Genomic DNA, 13,592 nt, shown 5'->3' on the forward strand with positions numbered 1-13,592 from the left:
ATGTATATGTATTTTTTATTTTTTTTTTATTTTTTCAAAAAACACTGAGTCAATTTCGATAAAAATTGAAGTATGACCTACGAAACAAAAAAAGAATCATCAAAATCAATTCTTAATTAGCGGAGTAATCACGTAACAAACATACAAAAAAAAACATACCGTCAAATTGAAAACCTCCTCCTGTTTTGAAGTTGGTTAAAAAGAAACATCAATTTTTTAACAGTTCTACCTGATAAGAATAGAACAGCCAAAAAGTTTTAGAAATAATATAGCTATGACAGGACACCAACACGAAACTAGCGAGCTCAATAGGGGTCGATCCTCACTGTGGACCGCTCTCGACAGGCTCTCGGTTCACTCTCAGCCCGATATAAATTTCATATTCATATTATTGTTCAGGTTTCGATCGGGCTTCAGTCTTTTTTGTCAGCCGAGCTTAAATATCGTTCAAATTTTTCACAGAAGAATTAGAATTTTGGACGAAAATAATGAAAAAGTTCAAAAACGAAGCAAAATGAAAGAAAGGTGTGGTTTGCAAATGCGTAAAATTGTATTTAAATACATTATTTGCATTAAAAAAATATCGATGTTTTCATCGTTGAGAGCCTATACATTATATAATTCAATATACGCATTGTATTTTTTGTACTATCTAGAAACAAAATCATTAATTACCTGATTGGAAAGCAGACTAACATCTTTGATTGAACGGTTTAGTTGAAACTGTTCGCCAACTGGGTGCTCGGATAAGTAGTGCGGAGTTGTTACTGATCTACCCTGGTGTAAATTATCAGTCAAATTAAGTGCAAACTTCCTGTCGAGTTCTATCGCGAATACTAGAGCTATTCATTAAAATACTGATTCGACTGCCTCAGCTTTTGTCAATTACTGCATTTCAGTAGTCAAATAGAGTAAGCACCGAATTACGACTTTGCAATCATTAGATGTGTTTATTGAAGCGATTAAATGAATTTCTCCTTTTTTTTTCAGAGATGAGATTGAAAATGAGAAGGGAATGTTATTATTGGCAAACACAATTCTAATTAGATACTTACATACGTGGTTTTTGATCTGTAGCTCAGAAACTTTTTTGACCTTGTACCCTTTTGATCATAAAGTCTGTTCGCGCAAGCTACTAGAACATTATTATTATTATCATCAATGTGTTTTCGGAGAAAGAGATGAGGGTGGCGGTACCACCCCTACCGCAACTTAGTTGAACTCTATAAATTGAGTTGTTGGGTACAAAAACAAGTGTTCGAAAAACTCTCGTTAAGTCTCCTTAAGTTTAATCTATTCTAGCTAAGTTATATCTCGTTAAAATTAATTTTTCTTTTTCTAAGTGTTAATTGTTTTTTAAGTTTGTCATAGTTTTTTTTTAGTTAACATACGCTTAAAAAAACTGAAAAGTTTATTAGAGAAAGTGAGCTCTTGTCAACGTTAGAAGTAGCATTTCCACGAAACAAAGTCTTAATCGCAAAGAACATTATATTCCAATTATAGCCAATTTGACTGGGTCAAGGATTATGCGGGAGGTTCTTTGATTATCAATTATTTATTAATAATGTAGTATCGGGAATGCGTGCTTTTTAGTTTATGGTAGGCTTAAAGTAATTTAGGAATAGTTTGTAATTTTAAGGGATTGAGTAATTGTTATCCGTATGTTTAGAATAAGAAGCAAAATATTTTTAAGCAATAAACTTTAAGAAAACTACTGCGTCCTCTCCAACCGTACGGTTTTATTAGCTGACTGAAGGTACCGTGAGAAAGTGACAAAAATTGACACGTGCAACGTTGGGGTAAAGAGAGACAGAGAGGGTATACTTGACCGAGGGTCTCAAAAACATTACGGTCAGTCTTGCGGGGGAGAGTTGAATCAGTTCTCGAAGACAGCGGTTGTAGAGGATCGAATTTGTACGAACTTATGATATGTTCATTTTGTATTTCATTTTATTTAATAAACACTTTTAATTCTTTCGAATTCTAAGCTAACATCACTATTATTAGTCCCATAATAATCACTAATTTTATGTGGAAATAAGTTGTTTTGGGTCATGGTTCTGTATACTTTTATGAGCTTCCAGAGTTCCATACTAATTCTTTTTGACGTGCATGTCTACCATTAAATTTAATCAGTAAAATAATTATTACACTGTTACGTGTATGCAACCTATCATACGTCGGAACAAGCCCAACCCTTATAAATAGTTGTCGCAAAGTCGCAACAGTACCTAGTGGAATGACCTAAAGGTCTAGATCATTGCTTAGCATTCGGGAGGACGCCGGTTCAATTCCGGGTCCGTCTGCCTTGCTCCAAGTTTTTCTGTGTTTCCTTGGATCACATAGGCAAATGCAGTAGTATATTTCACAGATAATCTTTCATTCTCTTCTGTCTTCATTTCGTCCGTCTCGTCTTTCTCACCCAAACCACCACCCATCTATTCTCACGATTCCTGAAAGGAGCCTGAAGAGGGCCTTTCGCCCTACCTTCCAGCGTAGTCCAGAGCGACTGCCCGCTCAACAGCATTAGGGTCTGGTGAGAATGAAACACCTTAAAGTTTAAATTTTTTCGCAACAGTTCTACTTCTATTTACTAGGCTATAGGATATCAACCCTCTGCTCGAACTATAGAATGAAAATGATATTAATGTAATTCTGCAATGCATTCTAGGGTGGATTAAGTTACTTATTTACCCTGAGGGCTGTCATAGAGAGTTATACTTTCGATAAATAACGACTTGAATTGATTTATTGAAAATTAATAATTCATTAAACGGGATCGATTCATAATTCGGCTGTTGTAAATTCGTCCGATTTAATGTGTAATTGTTAATTATAGTAGCAAATTCGACTGCAAGGATTTTATAGTCCTTAAAAATAAATTGTACATTCGGCTGGTTTCTGCTCAGACAGATGCAGAAAATAAAAACCACTTGTACCTCAAGATTAGATGATATATGTACATACGTATTCTTTTCCATGCTCTTCTTATGGAAAACCAGAAAGTTCAATAACCTAAAATTGTTACTACTATCATACCCTTGCCGGGAATCGAACCCGAGAGCTTTGGCTTGACGCATCAATGATCTGATCAATAAGTTACAACTGGTAACAGCAGCAACAACGACGAAGCATACTGTAATGTTCGTGGGTTTAACAAAATTAACTTTTAAGACTGATAACGACAATAACTTTTTATTTATACTAATTATTAAAGAACTTAAAAACACTATTAAATTATTACTAAACTTAGGTTATGAATTATTCTATTTATTTACAATACTGTTGATATATCACTATTCACTGCGCTATTTAATTTCACTTCTATCACTGTCAATTTATTTCTGGATTCACTTCAATTTATTTCTGCTTCTCTTGGCGATCGTCTCTTCCTTTAAATACTTTTTTTATTTACTTTCGGGAACCTTCTGGAAACATCCGGACAGTTTCTTTTTTCATTGAACTGTTTAACTACTTTCCCAGAATGCAGGTACACATTTACAAATACGGCGCACATGAGGAAAGGCGCCCGCGGCTAGTTGGCGAATCGATAAGCCGTTCGCACAGGTGTGCCCGATCGCACACATACACACTCGTGCTCGCTACAATATTTATTAACAGCTACAATTTTTCCTCATTAATTTGAGGTAATTTGTAGTGGATAAAAGTTAAATGAATTTGCACATTAATATTAAATAAAATTGTTTTCTATCTATTAGTGGAGTACTGTTTCCGAAAGAGAAAACGATACAATGTTATAAGAAGGGAATTAATTTAATGAGTAAATATGGAGAGGCATCATTAATGATTAGGTTATGACTACTAGGAGAAATTGAAATGTACCTATTCGAGTTGGTTATTCATCAGGAATTTCAAGTTCGTAAATTTTGTTTAAAAACTATATTTCAAGTGTATCAATTGTGAATAGAAAAGGTTTTTGTCTTTTCTACTTTATACGATTCATTGATTCTAAAAGTTAATTTTGTAGTCGATAAATCAGGCAACAGAGACACCAAACGTTGCTGATATGTCTATATACAAAGTTAATTGGGTAAATGTTTATGTTAACGTCTGCTTTCCTGGGATACGAAAACTTATTGATTCTAATTTTAGATTAGACTTAAATGTCAGCGTAACGAAAACAATTTATCCTCACCATGCTATTAAACATAACTGAAGGGTGACATCGGATACAAACCATTAGAATTAAGATTTCCAACATGATTACTTGACGTACATTGCTATTTTTCTGCCTTATTATTATGCTATTACAGTAAAGTTATTTTTGTCAAACGAATCCTTTTTAGGTTAGATTACATTTGGGTCAATTTCGGAAGGCGATGTCGGCCATGCATTATTAATAGTAAACTCAAGGAGAGCTATTTCACTAGTTTTGCGACTCTTCGTGCATTTTAGGTACTGGTACAATACAGTAAATTATACATAAATTTGCTATCGTTTAATAAAAATCGCACATTTTTACGTAGTTGAAAGTTTGACTTTTATAGTATCCAAGGGCAGTATAAGTTAGGTTGTAGAATGGGGGATTGCCACAATTAAAACATAAATTGGGACAGGTTCAACTATTACCTCAATAATTTTATTAATCTATTAGATATCTATTTTGGAATGTTATTGATTAATAATAATAATTACAACATGGTAATTTATTTGTGTCAATTATAAAGTGTATATATGTTGCCGGAAATGTATGAATTGTATTATATTATTATATTCCTAGATTTCATACATTTCCGATAACATATGTATAAATATGTACTTCCCATTAATCGATTTCCGTTTTCGTTTTTTCTAAAATTAATTAGATCTACCTTTTCAATTTATCGATTCACCTTGAGAAATATAATTTACTTTTTTTTACAGGCTTTCGTCGCATGCGTGGCCACTATATTTTGACTACATTAAGTAAGTAAATCCGTTATTTTTTCTAAAACTAAGATATTGAAAGTGCAAATAAAGCCGCTATTGGGTAAATCGTTACTAAATAGGTATATAGGTACTTATGCTACTATAATTGTATAACAAATATATTAACAAAAGCAGTAGTGCTTCCGACATATCAACTGCTTATACCGTATGCGAAAGTACTGATCTTGCTGTTGAGTTAAAATAATATATGCCTCTAGATAAGATAGGAAGTTAGTCGTACAAATACACATTTTTACAAAGCGGAAATTCGCATAGTGTATATTTTGAGATTTACTATAGTAAAGTAGTCGTCTCATTCCCATACGGTATAATAATAATATAACATGATTGACTGATGAGTTTCATTGGAGCGAGCGGTCGGGGTTTTATATATCGTCCGAGGTTTTGTGCTTGCTTAAAAGTTCGGAAAACAATTGAATTACCTTAAATAACTGTGGAGGACTAACAAAGAAGAAAAATTTAGGCTATTATCCTGCAGTTTCTTGATTTTATATATGGTAGCTATGCATAACATAATGAACGTATGCGGTATTATTTTGTTGTAATTTTATTACCTAATAAACTAAATTATTCGATTTTTTCTCCAAATTAACCTGTACAAAACAGCATCATCATAAGGCCGTCAGTCCTAAGACTGCTTGGACAAGCACGTCCACTTTTTCTCTAAAACTAGAACATCCCACATACTTAACTATTTGCGAACAGTAATCTAAACTAGGTCTACCTCTACACCTCCTAACACCCGTTTCTACCTCTAATATGTGTCTGACTAGACCTTCATGCCTGAGAAGGTGTCTTACCAATCTATCTCCCCTATTTCTTATCGACTTCCCTACAATTCTCTGTTCTCCTATTCTTTCTAATATCTCTTTATTTCTAACCTTCTCTTTCCACGATATTCTCAGAATTCGCCAGTAACACCGCACGTTTCGAACGCTTCAAACCTTTTCTTTTCCACCTCGCCCGCCGCTCATGTTTCGCACTCGTACAGCGCCGCAGTCCAAACATACACCTTTAACAATCATTTTCGAATTTCTAATATAACCGTTCGCGAGCATAGAAGTGACTTCTTTTTATTGAAGACGACTCGACCTTGCGCTATCCTCTACTTTATATCCCTACTACTCCTTCCGTCCTGACTTTTCTGACTTCCTATTTACCTAAAATCAGCCACTTCTAATTTTTCGTCTCCTATCTTTATATTCACTCTTTCCCTACTTTTTCTTCCCTTGCATACCAGTATTTTTGTTTGACTTCTATTTATTTTCATACAGTAGTGTATTGTCAATACCGCTTCCATTTTATTAACAGCTATCTCTAACTCCTAGCTAAATGCTGCTACTGCGGTAGTAGAAAGCAACAACAAAATAAAAATGAAAATCTAAGTTTTTAGGAAAACTCAATGTATATATTAATTACATCAAACCAATTCTGTATTTTTGGCCAAATGAAACGTTAGTATTTTTTGTTGAAATTAAAGTCGTTAAAGTGATATTTTTTTTTATTTTTTCGACTACAAAAAAATCAAAAAAAATCTCCCTTTTAATCAAAAATCCCAAATTGGTTCGATACAATTAACTATAAATACTTCATATGTAAAACGTATTTCTACTGCAGGTGTATTTTACATTTATCATTTATTGTAGGGGTTCGATCTATATTTTACATATTTCACTTCAAATGAACTGCAACAATAATTTCATGGCCAACTATCTACCTATAGATTTGAGGAGGCTATTCCCAACTCAACAGATCCGTCTGAAACACGCTAACACATGAGGGTGCAAAGCCCTGATCAATAATAATGAGTACGACTTCCCTTAATGTACACACTTCAGTTAGGTAACCGTAGGCGAAATATTAATGTAACCAAATTGAAAATCGATTTGCCTGTGTGACGCTGACGAAGGCGCTCGCCAACAGCGAAGTGCTGCGCCACACCGACTTGTATCAGCCGCACGGTCGGTCCCCTATATCTAGTCATCACTTCTGTTTGTGTTATTAAACTTCGTAACAAAGAAATAAGAAACTCTCTCAGCAAATATTATGCCAGGACCGTAAGCAAAAAAAATTCATGGCCCAGTTATAACGATGACGGCCGCGACTGTATAAACACGAGCCAATTTCAATTTTTTTCTCTTTTCTTTTTATTATGCGCAATATTTTGTGAAGAAGAAGATTGTTTCGAACCACTTATAAAACTTTTGAAAGTTAGCCAAATACTCTTAGCTCACCTAAAACTTTAACGATTATACACCAAGAGATCGCCACGATGCTAGAGATCTACCACACTATGAGTTTTTTTTGAATATTATACAGGGTGCTTCAAAAAAATGTATACACACTTTGAACTTCCATAGAAATTTTTTTTTACCGTTCTACAAAGTTAAATTTCAGGAAAATAGAAAGCTGAAAGTCCAATGTAAATGAAACATAAATAACAAATGTTAATACTGTTCAAATTGGTGACCTACAGCATCAATACAATTCTGAGTACGAGTCACCACAGATTCTGTACATCGTATCAAAACGTGATACGTGAACCGGGATTTATGGGTAGCATCATTTGGTCGGATGAAGCCCAATTCAAACTTAATGGAACTGTCAATAGGCACAATTGTGTTTACTGGGGTGAAGAAAATCCTCACATTACAATTGAAAAAGCTGTAAATTTGCCTGGTGTAAATGTGTGGTGCGGTTTGTCTTCAAGGGGACTCATTGGACCTTTTCGATTTGAAGGCACTGTAACTGGTATTAATTACCTAACAATGCTTGCTGATTCCATATTTCCTGCCATTCGTGCATTATACGGTAATGATGATTTTTATTTTCAACAAGATGGTGCTCCGCCGCACTATCACAGGGACGTACGAGCTTACCTGGATCAAAATTTGTCGGGCCAGTGGATAGGACGCAGGGGGCCAATCGAGTTTCCAGCACGCTCTCCAGACCTTACACCACTGGATTTCTTCTTGTGGGGCACAGTAAAAGATGAGGTGTACAAACGTAAACCACGTAACCTAGACATTCTTTGGAATGAGATTCAAGCAGTGTGTAGAGAAATCTCATTGGACGTTTTGATACGATGTACAGAATCTGTGGTGACTCGTACTCAGAATTGTATTGATGCTGTAGGTCACCAATTTGAACAGTATTAACATTTGTTATTTATGTTTCATTTACATTGGACTTTCAGCTTTCTATTTTCCTGAAATTTAACTTTGTAGAACGGTAAATAAATTTTCTATGGAAGTTCAAAGTGTGTATACATTTTTTTGAAGCACCCTGTATATAAAGAAAATTATGAGTGTTGTCAGCACAGGGAAAAGTAGTATTACGTAAATGAAAGTTAGTAACAGCAATTTCTTATGCTTAAGTGTACGATGTGTTGCATACCTATACAAACAATTCCTTTAAATTTAATTATTTAAAAGATTTTTAACACAAAAGTGAATTTCGACCACTCCAAGCAATGTTGCGAACAGTTTCGACCTTACAGTGACTGATAGAGGGTAAGAACATGTTCACATTAATAAAAATAGGAAGACTTAATATAAATGGTTCAATTTAACGTTTACACTACCATAAAAAATGATTTAATGTGACCATTACGGCGGTTTAAGCGAGGTATGTTAAATAAATATAACTGTTAGTTTCTAAAGGTGCTGTTCAGCCGAAAGAATAAAGCGATATTAAAATTTTATGATAATCCATCCATCTGCATATTTGAGGAATATGAATGCGAGTTCATCTGTCCGACGGTAAATTATACTGTAGCACGAAACGCGCGCATTTGCCTGAAAAAATCCCCTTTAAATATAGAAATGCCACCCTCTTCCACCTATTTGCTCTTAATCGATATTTAATCTCAAATATGATATACTTAGGTACTAAAGTATATTAATGTTGACAATTTTTTACATACATATGTACATACATTGACAAAATAGTATTGTATGAGAATAAATAAAAGTAAAACAAGAATACTGGCATGGAATGGCAAAAAGAGTAGGAGAAATACTGAATATAAAGATAGAAGACGAAAAACTAATAGAAGTCGTTGGTTTTCGGTTACCTACGAAGTCAGCGCGGATGCAAAATGTGGACGGTATGAGAGAAAAGGAAAGTTTGAAAACGTTCGTGATATGGTGTTATGGGTTGAATGATGAGGATACCCTCGATAGAGAAGGTTAGAAATGAGGAGATATTAAAAAGAATAAGAGAACAGAAAGGACGCTTATATGGAAGTCAGTATGAAATAGGCGAGATAGAGGTTGGTAGGACGCCTTCTCAGGCGTGAAGGGCTAGTTAGAGATATATTAGAAGCAGAAACAGGAGCTAAGAGGAGGAGAGGTACTAGATTGTAACTCATAATAGGCATTGAGAAAAATTACATAAATATTAAAGCGATATTTGCAATTTATCGCACTAGCCCGTTGCTTCGTAAGCAAAAATAATAAAAATTACAATTTGGAGGTATTTTAGTTGATATTGCAGATTAAATTGTAATAATTAAGAAATTTAAAATAATTTTTAAAAAAGAATGTCAAAATTGAAATTGTTTCATGTGCCCTATAAATTCTACTATTTCTACGGTAAATGCAGTCATTTACAATTGAAAATTATAATTTTTACGTTTAGTTTTCTCCGTGGGGAAGAGTCAAGTCCAAGGACTGACGACCGTATGATGATGATGACCTGTACTTGAATATAAATAAAATGTATACGATTTTGAAAAAAGGTCTCTACATTAATTAACTATAAACGAAACAAATTTCTAGTGTAAGTACTTAGGTATGTTTTCGATTATCTGCCTTTCTGTTCTTCTATCTAGAATATTTTCTAAAATGCCTCCATCGATTTTCATCCGTTTCTAAGTACTTATTCCCAGTGTCGGTTACACGATCCTGAAGAAGTATGAGGTTTCCGTGGATAATTCGATTAACAACTTTTTCTTCGTGTAAGATACTCATACTGTTATTAGAAAATATTGAAGTTCGTATATCATATTAATAGCTGTAACGCCGCTGCGCGCTATCCGAGTTTTCCTGTTTTATAAGTACTTTCTAATAATGAATTAACCGATTTTCGTCAATAATTAGTGCATACGTATTAACTGAACTAATTGGTGACATGAAAATACTAATTGATTACGGAAACCAATAAAAAGTAAAAACACAAATAAAATTTAAAAAAAAGCACAAAATGTGATAGGCCATAATGTGAAGCAAATCAGTGTGTTTAAAAAAAATTAAATAAGGTTAATACATTCTATACGTATAAGCAGAAACTAAGTTTTTGATCATCATGAGGACAGTGTGGATTGATATACTAGTATCATTTAGAGACATACGGCACGCATTCTAAATGTCGTACTGCCTCGTATTATGATTGGCAAATAAACGCGAACGTTTGTTACACAGCATAAAAAGTTAGTTATAATGGGGAAGATTGTAGGAATGAAGACCGCCACACGTATGATTTATTTACACTTAAATTTTCGTTTGAGGTTAAGCCGGTTAAGCAATTTATTATTAAGGAATCTAATGAGCACTTTTTGTCCAAGACCAACTTATGTCATAATTGAAAAGAAAATACGCGTAATGTCCTGATAGAAAGGTAGACTTTGTAAGAAGTTTAGTAAAACCACCTCAATAGCAGTAATTTTGAATGGTTTTCTGTTAAAGTCACAATAATACTACTGTGTGTTTATGTACTTCTATTGTTGGATGAGAAAATTCATCTTATACTTTTACAGATATTTTTTATAAAAGGGTCTACTTATTATCGTCATAAGGTGGTCACTCCTACCTGTAAGACTGGTTGGACACGTACCTCCACTCCTTCCTATCCTGACCCAATCCTCGCATTTTTCCAAAACTAGAACAACCCATACCCTCAACTATTTGAGAACAGTAATCTAATCTAGGTCTACCTCTACCCCTCCTAACTTACGTTTCTATCTCTAATTTGTCTCTGACTAGACCTTCATGTCTGAGAAGGTGTCCCACCAACCGATCTAGCCCATTTCGTATTGACTTGCATAGAGTCCTCTGTTCTCCTATTCCTTGTAATANAAATGAACAACTAGCATAGGTTTGACCTATAAAGTAGACTGTTGATTGAATGAGAAAATTGTGAGCTTATATACTAATTAGATGTGTCATGGCCGGTGGTATAATTCATAGGTAGGGGCAAAGGTCGCTGGATGTAACTATAGGCCATAATGTGAAGCAAATCAGTGTGTTTAAAAAAAATTAAATAAGGTTAATACATTCTATACGTATAAGCAGAAACTAAGTTTTTGATCATCATGAGGACAGTGTGGATTGATATACTAGTATCATTTAGAGACATACGGCACGCATTCTAAATGTCGTACTGCCTCGTATTATGATTGGCAAATAAACGCGAACGTTTGTTACACAGCATAAAAAGTTAGTTATAATGGGGAAGATTGTAGGAATGAAGACCGCCACACGTATGATTTATTTACACTTAAATTTTCGTTTGAGGTTAAGCCGGTTAAGCAATTTATTATTAAGGAATCTAATGAGCACTTTTTGTCCAAGACCAACTTATGTCATAATTGAAAAGAAAATACGCGTAATGTCCTGATAGAAAGGTAGACTTTGTAAGAAGTTTAGTAAAACCACCTCAATAGCAGTAATTTTGAATGGTTTTCTGTTAAAGTCACAATAATACTACTGTGTGTTTATGTACTTCTATTGTTGGATGAGAAAATTCATCTTATACTTTTACAGATATTTTTTATAAAAGGGTCTACTTATTATCGTCATAAGGTGGTCACTCCTACCTGTAAGACTGGTTGGACACGTACCTCCACTCCTTCCTATCCTGACCTAATCGTCGCATTTTTCCAAAACTAGAACAACCCATACCCTCAACTATTTGAGAACAGTAATCTAATCTAGGTCTACCTCTACCCCTCCTAACTTACGTTTCTATCTCTAATTTGTCTCTGACTAGACCTTCATGTCTGAGAAGGTGTCCCACCAACCGATCTAGCCCATTTCGTATTGACTTGCATAGAGTCCTCTGTTCTCCTATTCTTTGTAATACCTCTTTACTTCTAACCTTCTCTATCCACGGTGTCCTCATCATTCGATTCTAACACCACATTTCGAACGCTTCTAACCTTTTCTTTTCTGCCGCGCCCACCGTTCATGTTTCGCACCCGTACAGCACCGCGCTCCAAACATACACCTTTAACAATCTTTTTCGAATTTCTAAATTAATCGTTCACGAGCATAAAAGTGACTTCTTTTTCTCGAAAGCGACTCGACCTTGCACTGTCCTCTGCTTTATATCCTTAGTACTTCTTCTGTCCTGATTTATCTGACTTATCCTAGAAACCCAAAATGAGTCACTTCTTCTAGTCTTTCGTCTACTATCTTTATAGATATTCGCTCTTTTCCTACTTTTTGTTCCCTTGCATACCAGTATTTTTGTCTACTTATATCTTACGTTATATTATAAATGAATCTAGATTACTTTCAAGATTGCGAGGCCCGTTTTAAAAATAAAAACCGTCTTTATATCATAAAGCGAAGGCAGGTACGGTAGCGCAGTAAATTTTTCCTGAAAATGTTTCTATTCCCTTGGAAGGGGGTGGAAATCACACTTAACGCAAGAGAAATAAATCATCTGTCTCATTTCCTTTATCCCGAGTAAACGCTCTACCTAAAAACTAATGCAAATTATTACAAGCCGGTTATCTAAAGTAGGCATTAACGCCAAAGAGAATGCGTACAAAGAAGAAAAGAATTTTAGACGTAAGGCGATTTCATTTTGCGGACTAAATTACAACGTTGAAATATTTGTATATTCGCATTTTATAGAAAAATATCCAGAACGGAGCCGTAAAGAAAATCAGGGAAGATTTTGTTTTTGTTTCCTTTTTAAGATTTTCTCGGTCAAATTAGATACAAACGTTGTGGTGAAAGTAATGGAATAGTACTTATTGTCTTATGAATTGATAGTCATAAATAATCGTTATATTAATTTGAAAAAATACCGGTATGCAAGGGAAGGAAAAGTAGGGAAAGAGCGAATATAAAGATAGGAGATAAAAAATAAACAGAAGTGGTCGATTTTAGGTATCTAGGAAGTCAGATAAGTCAAGACGGAAGGAGTAGTAGGGATATAAGGCAGAGGATAACGCAGGGTGGGGTCACTTTCAATAAAAAGAAGTCACTTCTATGTTCCTGAAAGGTAAATTTAGAAAATCGAAAAAGGTTGTTAAAGCAGTATGTTTGGAGCACAGCGCTGTACGAGTGCGAAACATAGACAGTGGGCGCGGCGGAAAAGAAAAGGTTAGAAGCGTTCGAATGATGAAGGTACCGTGAATAGAGAAGGTTAGAAATGGAGAGGTATTAGAGAGAGTGGGAGAACAGAGAACTATAGAAGTCAATAATAAATAGGCGAGATAAGTTCGTAGGACACCTCAGGCACGAAAGTTTAGTCAGAGACATTACTGGCAAAAAGGGAATTTAGGAGGGGTAGAGGTAGACCTAAACTAGACTGTTCGCAGATAGTTAAGGATATGGGTTGTTCTAGTTTTAGGGAAATTCGAAGATTATCTCAGGATAGGAAAGAGTGGAGGTACGTGTGTCCAACTA

At 34.7% G+C, this 13,592-nt stretch overlaps 1 protein-coding gene across 1 annotated transcript in view; it reads left to right on the forward strand.

Moving 5' to 3' along the window:
• Positions 1-13,592, forward strand: part of LOC108742246 — a gene marked incomplete at its 3' end in the record, with an annotated part of 147,996 nt that overhangs the window by 50,221 nt on the left and 84,183 nt on the right. The window contains exon 2 of the mRNA XM_018477380.1: positions 4,885-4,926. The remainder of the gene's footprint in view (positions 1-4,884; positions 4,927-13,592) is intronic.

This window comes from Agrilus planipennis, unplaced genomic scaffold (assembly GCF_000699045.2).
Source record: "Agrilus planipennis isolate EAB-ADULT unplaced genomic scaffold, Apla_2.0 scaffold121, whole genome shotgun sequence".
In the NCBI taxonomy this organism is placed as follows: Eukaryota; Metazoa; Arthropoda; class Insecta; order Coleoptera; family Buprestidae; genus Agrilus; species Agrilus planipennis.